The following is a 7,926-nucleotide window of genomic DNA, read 5'->3' as shown; positions in this document are numbered from 1 at the left end:
TCTGATACCTGATTCTGATTTTTTTTTGCCATTCTAAATCCCAAATTGTTTAAGTGCTACGGTGATGTTAAAGGAGTAGTCCAGTGGTGAACAACTTATCCCCTATCCTAAGGATAGGGGATAAGTTGCAGATCGTGGGGGGTCCGACCGCTGGGGCCCACTGCGATCTCCTGTACGGGGCCCCAACAGCCCGTGGGAAGGGGGCGTGTCGACCACCGCACGAAGCGGCGGCCGACACGCCCCCTCTATACAACTCTATGGCAGAGCCGGAGCGCTGCCTTCGGCAATCTCCGGCTCTGCCATAGCGATGTATTAAGGGGGCGTGTCGGCCGCCGCTTCGTGCGGTGGTCGACACCCGCTATTTGGCCGGAGAGCCTGGCCCCCGTACAGAGAGATCGCAGGGGGCCCCAGCAGTCGGACCCCCCGCGATCTCAAACTTATCCCCTATCCTTAGGATAGGGGATACGTTTTTCACCACTGGACTACCCCTTTAACCTTTTGGAAGTTTCTCTGCGCACAGGATCTGTGGAGCTCAAACAAAGTGACCATGGGGTTCTTTTTCACCTCTCCTCCCTAGGCCAGTGACCTGAGTGTTCCAAACTTCTTACATCTAAGAATTATTGCATCCACTATGCTCTTGGGAACTTTCAGTGCCGCAGAATTTTTTTGTACCCTATCATCCGAATGTGTGCCTCTACATAATGCTGTCTCTGAGCTCTACAAGCAGTTCTTTCCACCTCATGGCTTCTTTTTTCTCTGATATGCATTGTCAGCTGTGAGACCTTATATAGGCAAGGGGATTTATTTCCAAATCATGATCAGCCAATTGAATTTACCACAGGTGACTCTGATTAAGGTGTGGGAGACCCCAGAGCAAAATTTTTGGTGTCATAGCAAAGGGTCTGAATACTTATATCCATGCAAAATTTTAGCTTTTCGTTTTTCCTCAATTAGCGAAAAAATCGAAAATTCTGCTTTCACCTTGTCAGTATGGGATATTAAGTGCAGATTGGGGGGATTAGAATTTTTATTTTTATTGTAGCGCAAGACTACACTATAACATAACGTGAAAAACTGAAAACTTTCCCAATGAATGGTATACACTCTGAACTCCTGATGGACCTCATTCCTTTTAACAGAACATAGTTTACTTATGACTTCATTGGATCCATTTTCTGAACATATACTTAACTTTTATTTAACAGGACACAAGGCACAGTAGACCATATTTTTGTTCTCATAGGTCACCCAATAAGTCACGTGATCACTGATACCTTCCTTGGTTACAGCACTTAGTAACAGTATTTAAAGGCACATAACAGTATAATGACATTATATTAGACAACACAATGTATAATTAACCATGTGTATGACATACATTAAAGAGGAACTCAGGGGACACCGAAACAGAACAGTACAGAAAGGGTAATGGGGTGATGATCGGAAACCCACTCGAGTTACGCTTGAGGGGAATTGTTGATCGAGGCTTGCAACCCAAACGTCCGGTCTTTAGGCAGTTGCCTGTGTCATCCCATCATCAAATAGAAGATGTACCCGGTGGAGCAGTGCACTGTATTGTTCTAAATTTCCAGCAACTCGGGCAGTAACCGGGGCCATTCTTTTTGTCTTGACACAGAGGCTGCTTGCAGCATAAGGATGAAGACTTGGTTGATGCACTCACAGAGCCCATTTCCCTGAGGATGATAGGCGGTGGTTCAGAGTTTCTTGCGGTCCAAGAATTGATATAGTTCTTGGAAGAGTTGGGCCTCAAAGGCTGTTCTACAGTCAGTTAAGACAGAACATCCAAGGGTTTGCCTGTGAGATCTTTGACGGGTACAACGACAACCCATTTGGAGTATTGATCCACCATGGTGAGAGCATAGGTATACCCGGACCAGGTAGAAGACAATTTCACATGGTCTAGCGCGGCCAACTTGTTGGGTCTGTCACTCTGGATGGGGTGGAAGGGTGCTCTTGTGTCTTTGCCCACATTCTTGGTGACGTTACAGACAGAACCTTCACTGCACCATTTCTCAATGTCCCTCTGCATTCCAATCCAGTAGAACCTTCGCCTGACAGCGGCTTCGGTCTTGTGGACTCCAAAGTGTCTGGTCATGTTATGTGTTGGTCATGACATGTGGTCATGATATGTGTTGAGGACTGGTCATGATATGTGTTGAGGACCATCGCCGCATCTCTTCGGGGAACCAGAATCTGCTGAAGTCGATCACCAGAGACCAGATCCAGAGAATTTCGGTACAACAGTCCTTTATGCAAAAACAGTCGCTTCTTCTGTTGCCACAGATGTTACAACTCATAGTCTCACTGAGCCCGGCGTAGACGGGTTTGTACCTTTTTCGCTAGAAGGTAGTCCAACAGATCTCCCATAACCCGATTTTCATTTTGGAGAGTCTTCGAAGTGTACAGGTCTTCTTTAACCTTTTCGGATCTGGGTTCACTGTCCATGAGGGCAGTCACAACTTTCTGGTTCACAAACCGTTGATAAAATGGAGGCATCTCCACGTCTTACCACACGTCTTCTACAGGTGGTTCTTCGCTGGGGGTCATCTGAAACAGTACATTGGCATTGACGTTTGACTTGCCACTTCTGCACTTGATGGTGAAGCTGTAAATAGCTAATCTTCACTCCTATCACTGCTCAATGGCACCCAACTTGGCAGTGTTCAGGTAGGCCAACAGGTTATTATCCGTGTAGACAGTAAATGGCGTGGCAGCCAAATAATCTTAGAATTTTTCTGTCACGGCCCACACCAGGGCAAGAAGTTCCAATTTGAAGGCGCTCTAATTGGCATTGTTCTTCTCTGCTCCTCGCAGGTTACGACTGGTTTAGGCAATCACTCTCTCTTGTTCATCTTGAATTTGGACAGGACAGCTCCCAGACCTTCAAAACTGGCATCAGTATATAGCCTGAACGGCTGACTGTAGTCTGGATATGCCGTGATGGGGGGTTCTGTCAGCAGACGTTTAAGAGCTCAGAACACTGTATACTACAGTTTTAGGTCTGGTAACAAAACCGGATAAGGGGCAGAAATTAGCCAACCGGAGTCACTGTTTGACTCCAGTTGGCTCATTAAAGTAAATGGATTTCAGCACCAGTCCGGCTGGGGTACGGGAGCACCCGGTTTTCCCCTCCCACAGCCGGATCCAGCAACCGTAGGCTGCAATCGTGGTGTGAATGCAGCCATAAAGATACAACATTCTTATATAAATAACATAGCGGATAATATACAATTACAGTAGAACAGATGCAGGGGGGGGGGGGGGCAGGGGACACTGCAGGGAGGCAAGGGTACGGGGTAACAACTCCTGTACTGGGCCACCACACCTATGTATACCTCCAATATACTGCCTAAATGTCATGTGAAACTAGCCTTAAATCGAAATGTATCTTAATACTTATACATGGAGACAAATACACAGACCATGTACATACTGTACATATACATACTCAAAAGTTGCTGTGTTACCCATAGCAACCTATCAGATGTGGCCCCTGCGATTGTCTGTACGGAGACCGGCTTTCCCATAGAGTGACGTGTAACGACCCTCGCCTGAAGCGGGGGCCACAATGCCCCCTCTATACATCTCTATTGGAGAGCAGAAGATTGACGAACAGCTCTCCCATAGAGATATTTGGAGGGGGCGCGGCAACCCCCGCTTCAGGCGGGGGTCGTGATGCGCCGCTCTGTGGGAGAGCCGGGGCTCTTCACAGCACTTGGACCCCCCCACAATCTAAAACTTATCCCCTACCTGCGGATAGGGGATACGTTTTTTTGTACTGTTGGGCATGAGACTTCTTCTTTAAGCCTTTATTCCATGGCACACAGAATGAAAAAGCAAAGTCTATTAGAAAGTTTCAGAATTTCTCTTTGTCTTTATTATTATATCACATGCAAAGCTCTAGTAATATGAGATTGGTTACAGTGTGTATAAATCCTGTATCTGGCAGGCAGCGCTTATCTTGGCAGCTAGATGCATAGAATCTGCCTGTGCTTCTCCCCAAATGAGAGGTATAAAAGCTGAGACAAGGCGCTTCACCTGGGTATTACAATATTGTTTTAACACATCTGTACTAAGGAAAGGAAGCGTCCGCACATATTCCTGGGTCTCCTGTGTGAGGAGGGAAAATAGTTTCTTTCCAAGTAAATGCTGGAATAATCCTCAAACACATAAAAAGAATTTTGCTGCAGGGTAAAGGGAAATCAATGACATATTATACACTGCTCAAAAAAATAAATGGAACACTATGATAACACATCCTAGATCTGAATGATTGAACTAATCGTATGAAATCCTTTCGTCTTTACATAGTTGAATGTGCTGACAACAAAATCACACAAAAATGATCAATGGAAATAAAATGTATCAACCCATGGAGGTCTGGATATGGAGTCACACTCAAAATCAAAGTGGAAAACCACACTACAGGCTGATCCAACTTTGATGTAATGTCCTTAAAACAAGTCAAAATGAGGCTCAGTAGTGTGTGTGGCCTCCACGTGCCCGTATGACCTCCCTACAATGCCTGGGCATTCTCCTAATGAGGTGACGGATGGTCTCCTGAGGGATGTCCTCCCAGACCTGGACTAAAGCATCCGCCAACTCCTGGACACTCTGTGGTGCAACGTGGCATTGGTGGATGGAGCGAGACATGATGTCACAGATGTTCTCAATTGGATTCATGGCCGCGGAGACGGGCAGGCCAGTCTTTAGCATCAATGCCTTCCTCTTGCAGGAACTGCTAACACACTCCAGCCACATGAGGTCTAGCATTGTCTTGCATTAGGAGGAACCCAGGGCCAACCGCACCTGCATATGGTCTCACAAGGGGTCTGAGGATCTCATCTCGGTACCTATTGGCAGTCAGGCTACCTCTGGCAAGCACATGGAGGGCTGTGCGCCCCCCCCCCCACCAAAGAAATGCCACCCCACACCATTACTGACCAATTGCCAAACCGGTCATGCTAGAGGATGTTGCAGGCAGCAGAACATCCTCCATGGCGTCTCCAGACTCTGTCACGTCTGTCACATGCTTAGTGTGAACCTGCTTTCATCTGTGAAGAGCACAGGGTGCCAGTGGCGAATTTGCCAATCTTGGTGTTTTCTGGCAAATGCAACAAACTTCCAATAACCCAGGGCAGAAGCCCGTGGCACAAGATTCCTTTCAGGAACCCCCCCCCCCCTATATAAAGTATTGATAATGTTAAAATGTAACTATTATTAAATTATAATTAAGATAATATAGGATTGACTACTGTTTAAAATTAAGGCAATGCTGTTCCAGACATGAATAGCTCCTAATGGGATAAACCCATGTATAATTAGTCACTAGGGGTCTGCAGTACCCTTTATACTGGATTTAGTATGCCGAGGATGGCAAATGGTGGTTTTTAAATTGCCATGCTAAATCCAGTATAAAGGGTACTGCTGACCCCTAGTGACTAATTATACATGGGTTTATCCCATTAGGAGCGATTCATGTCTGGAACAGTATTGCCTTAATTTTAAACAGCAGTCAATCCTATATTATCTTAATTATAATTTAATAAAAGTAAAATGTTAACATTATCAATATGTTATATAGGGTTTTTTTTTTCCTGAAAGGAATCTTGTGCCCCGGACTTCTGCCCTGGGTTATTGGAAGTTTGTTGAATTAATGTGATTCCTGACCCTACCTGGGGATTTTTTGTGTATGATTTCTGGCAAATGTCAAACATTCTGCACGGTGTTGGGCTGTAAGCACAACCCCCACCTGTGGACGTCGGGCCCTCATACCACCCTCATGGAGTCTGTTTCTGACCGTTTGAGTTGACACATGCACATTTGTGGCCTGCTGGAGGTCATTTTGCAGGGCTCTGGCAGTGCTCCTCCTGCTCCTCCTTGCACAAAGGTGGAGGTAGCGGTCCTGCTGCTGGGTTGTTGGCCTCCTACGGCCTCCTCCACGTTTCCTGATGTACTGGCCTGTCTCCTGGTAGCGCCTCTGGACACTACGCTGGCAGACACAGCAAACCTTCTTGCCACAGCTCACATTGATGTGCCATCCTGGATGAGCTGCATTACCTGAGCCACTTGTATGGGCTGTAGACTCCGTATCATGCTACCACTAGAGTGAAAGCACCGCCAGCATTCAAAAGTGACCAAAACATCAGCCAGGAAGCATAGGAACTGAGGAATGGTCTGTGGTCATCACCTGCAGAACCACTTCTTTATTAGGGGTGTCTTGCTAATTGCCTATAATTTCCACATGTTGTCTGTTCCATTTGCACAACAGCATGTGAAATAGATTGTCAATCAGTGTTGCTTCCTGAGTGGACAGTGTGATTTCACAGAAGTGTGATTGACTTGGAGTTACATTCTGTTGTTTAAGTGTTCCCTTTATTCTTTTTGAGCAGTGTAGTTTTAATACCAAGTGTTCAAGGCGAGGGCAGAAATTAGGCTGGGAGGGGAAATGGACATGTAGTTTCTTCTCACAATGGCGGCCAGGATGTGTAAAGGCCCCAAAATAAATGTGTTTCAATACTTTATTATGATCACCAGTCATTTTTGAAAATAAAATGCTATGATATGCTTGGTATTATTGTATTGATTAATACCACCATGCATTGTCACCTTTATGCCACCTCTGTGGATCATACCATTTTACGCCAGGCTATCTCATACAGGTAAGCCTATCTGGTAAAGGAACTTAAAGAAGCACATATCATACGTACTTACCATCACTAGTTGTACAGTTTGATTCCAGCACAGCTGCATATATGTATTTAATTAGGGTAACTAGATCATGTGATCACCAGTCTGACACACAGAAGATCACAGTGTTTATTGTGTAAGGAAGTGGCCTGTCCTGGGTCAGCTAACATCCTGTGAACTACAAGATAACATCATAACCTATTAGATTGCTCCTGCTAACTCTCAGAGCCCTATCCACCTCTCCCCTCCCATATCTGTATACTGTTGCTACTATGTCTATAGGATCAGGATATAGAGTAGATATACACCTCTCCCGAGGCTGTGTTCCCACTGAATTTTGGTGCATTTATTTTCTTCTGCCAGGATACTCCAAAACATTTTGTTATTTTACTGCAATTGTGCAAGTATCAGGAAAAATGAAGTAAACATGCAAACAAAGCCTAAAAGCTTCAATTTAACACATCAATTGTGATTTTAGGTCAAATTATTTTTGCCTCAATGCAGTGTTTCTCTAAAAACACACACTATTAATTAAAAAAAAGCATCAAAACTGCACATGATGTGAACTGACCTTACCTTATTGTTAGGGGCAGTGCTCCGGCTATCCATCCTGGCCTAGCGTTGTCCCGGGCATTGCTTGGGGCAATGCTCGAGCTGTTCTTTCTGGCCATGAGCGCTTCCCATCCAGCGCCTCCGGCAGCTCCGGGACTCGCTATTCGGGACACACCCGCATGGGAGTCCTGAGCGTCTCCTCACCTCTCTCTGCTCCCGCCTGTTCTTCTGTCCTGCTTCAATGGCGCGTGCATCCCCTTCCCTTAGGGTGTGCACGCGCTGGCATTGCTAGGTTTAAAGGGCCAGTATGCCCATACTTGGTTGTTCTCTGGGTGGACTCTATATTAGTTTGGCACCTCCCTAATATGGTGCTAGATCTTTGTGCCTTGTGCCTTTGGGAAAGCATTACGTTTTGTGTGCCATATCTGTGTTCCTGACCTCCAGCCTTTGATCTGACCTTGCTCCTTTGCCGCCTGCCTCCTGAGCTAGTGCCTGTGACCTGACCTTGCTCCTTAGCCGCCTGCCTCCTGACCTTGTGCCTATGACCCGACTACGCTCCTTTGCCACTTGCCTTCTGACCTGTGCTTTATCTTGACTAAGCTACCATCTGTGCCAATTTCCATCTGGGCATCCTGTGTGGATGGATCGTGCCAGGAGTAGAGA

This window comes from Hyla sarda, chromosome 6 (genome assembly GCF_029499605.1).
Source record: "Hyla sarda isolate aHylSar1 chromosome 6, aHylSar1.hap1, whole genome shotgun sequence".
NCBI classification, from domain to species: Eukaryota; Metazoa; Chordata; class Amphibia; order Anura; family Hylidae; genus Hyla; species Hyla sarda.
This window is presented reverse-complemented; position numbering follows the sequence as displayed.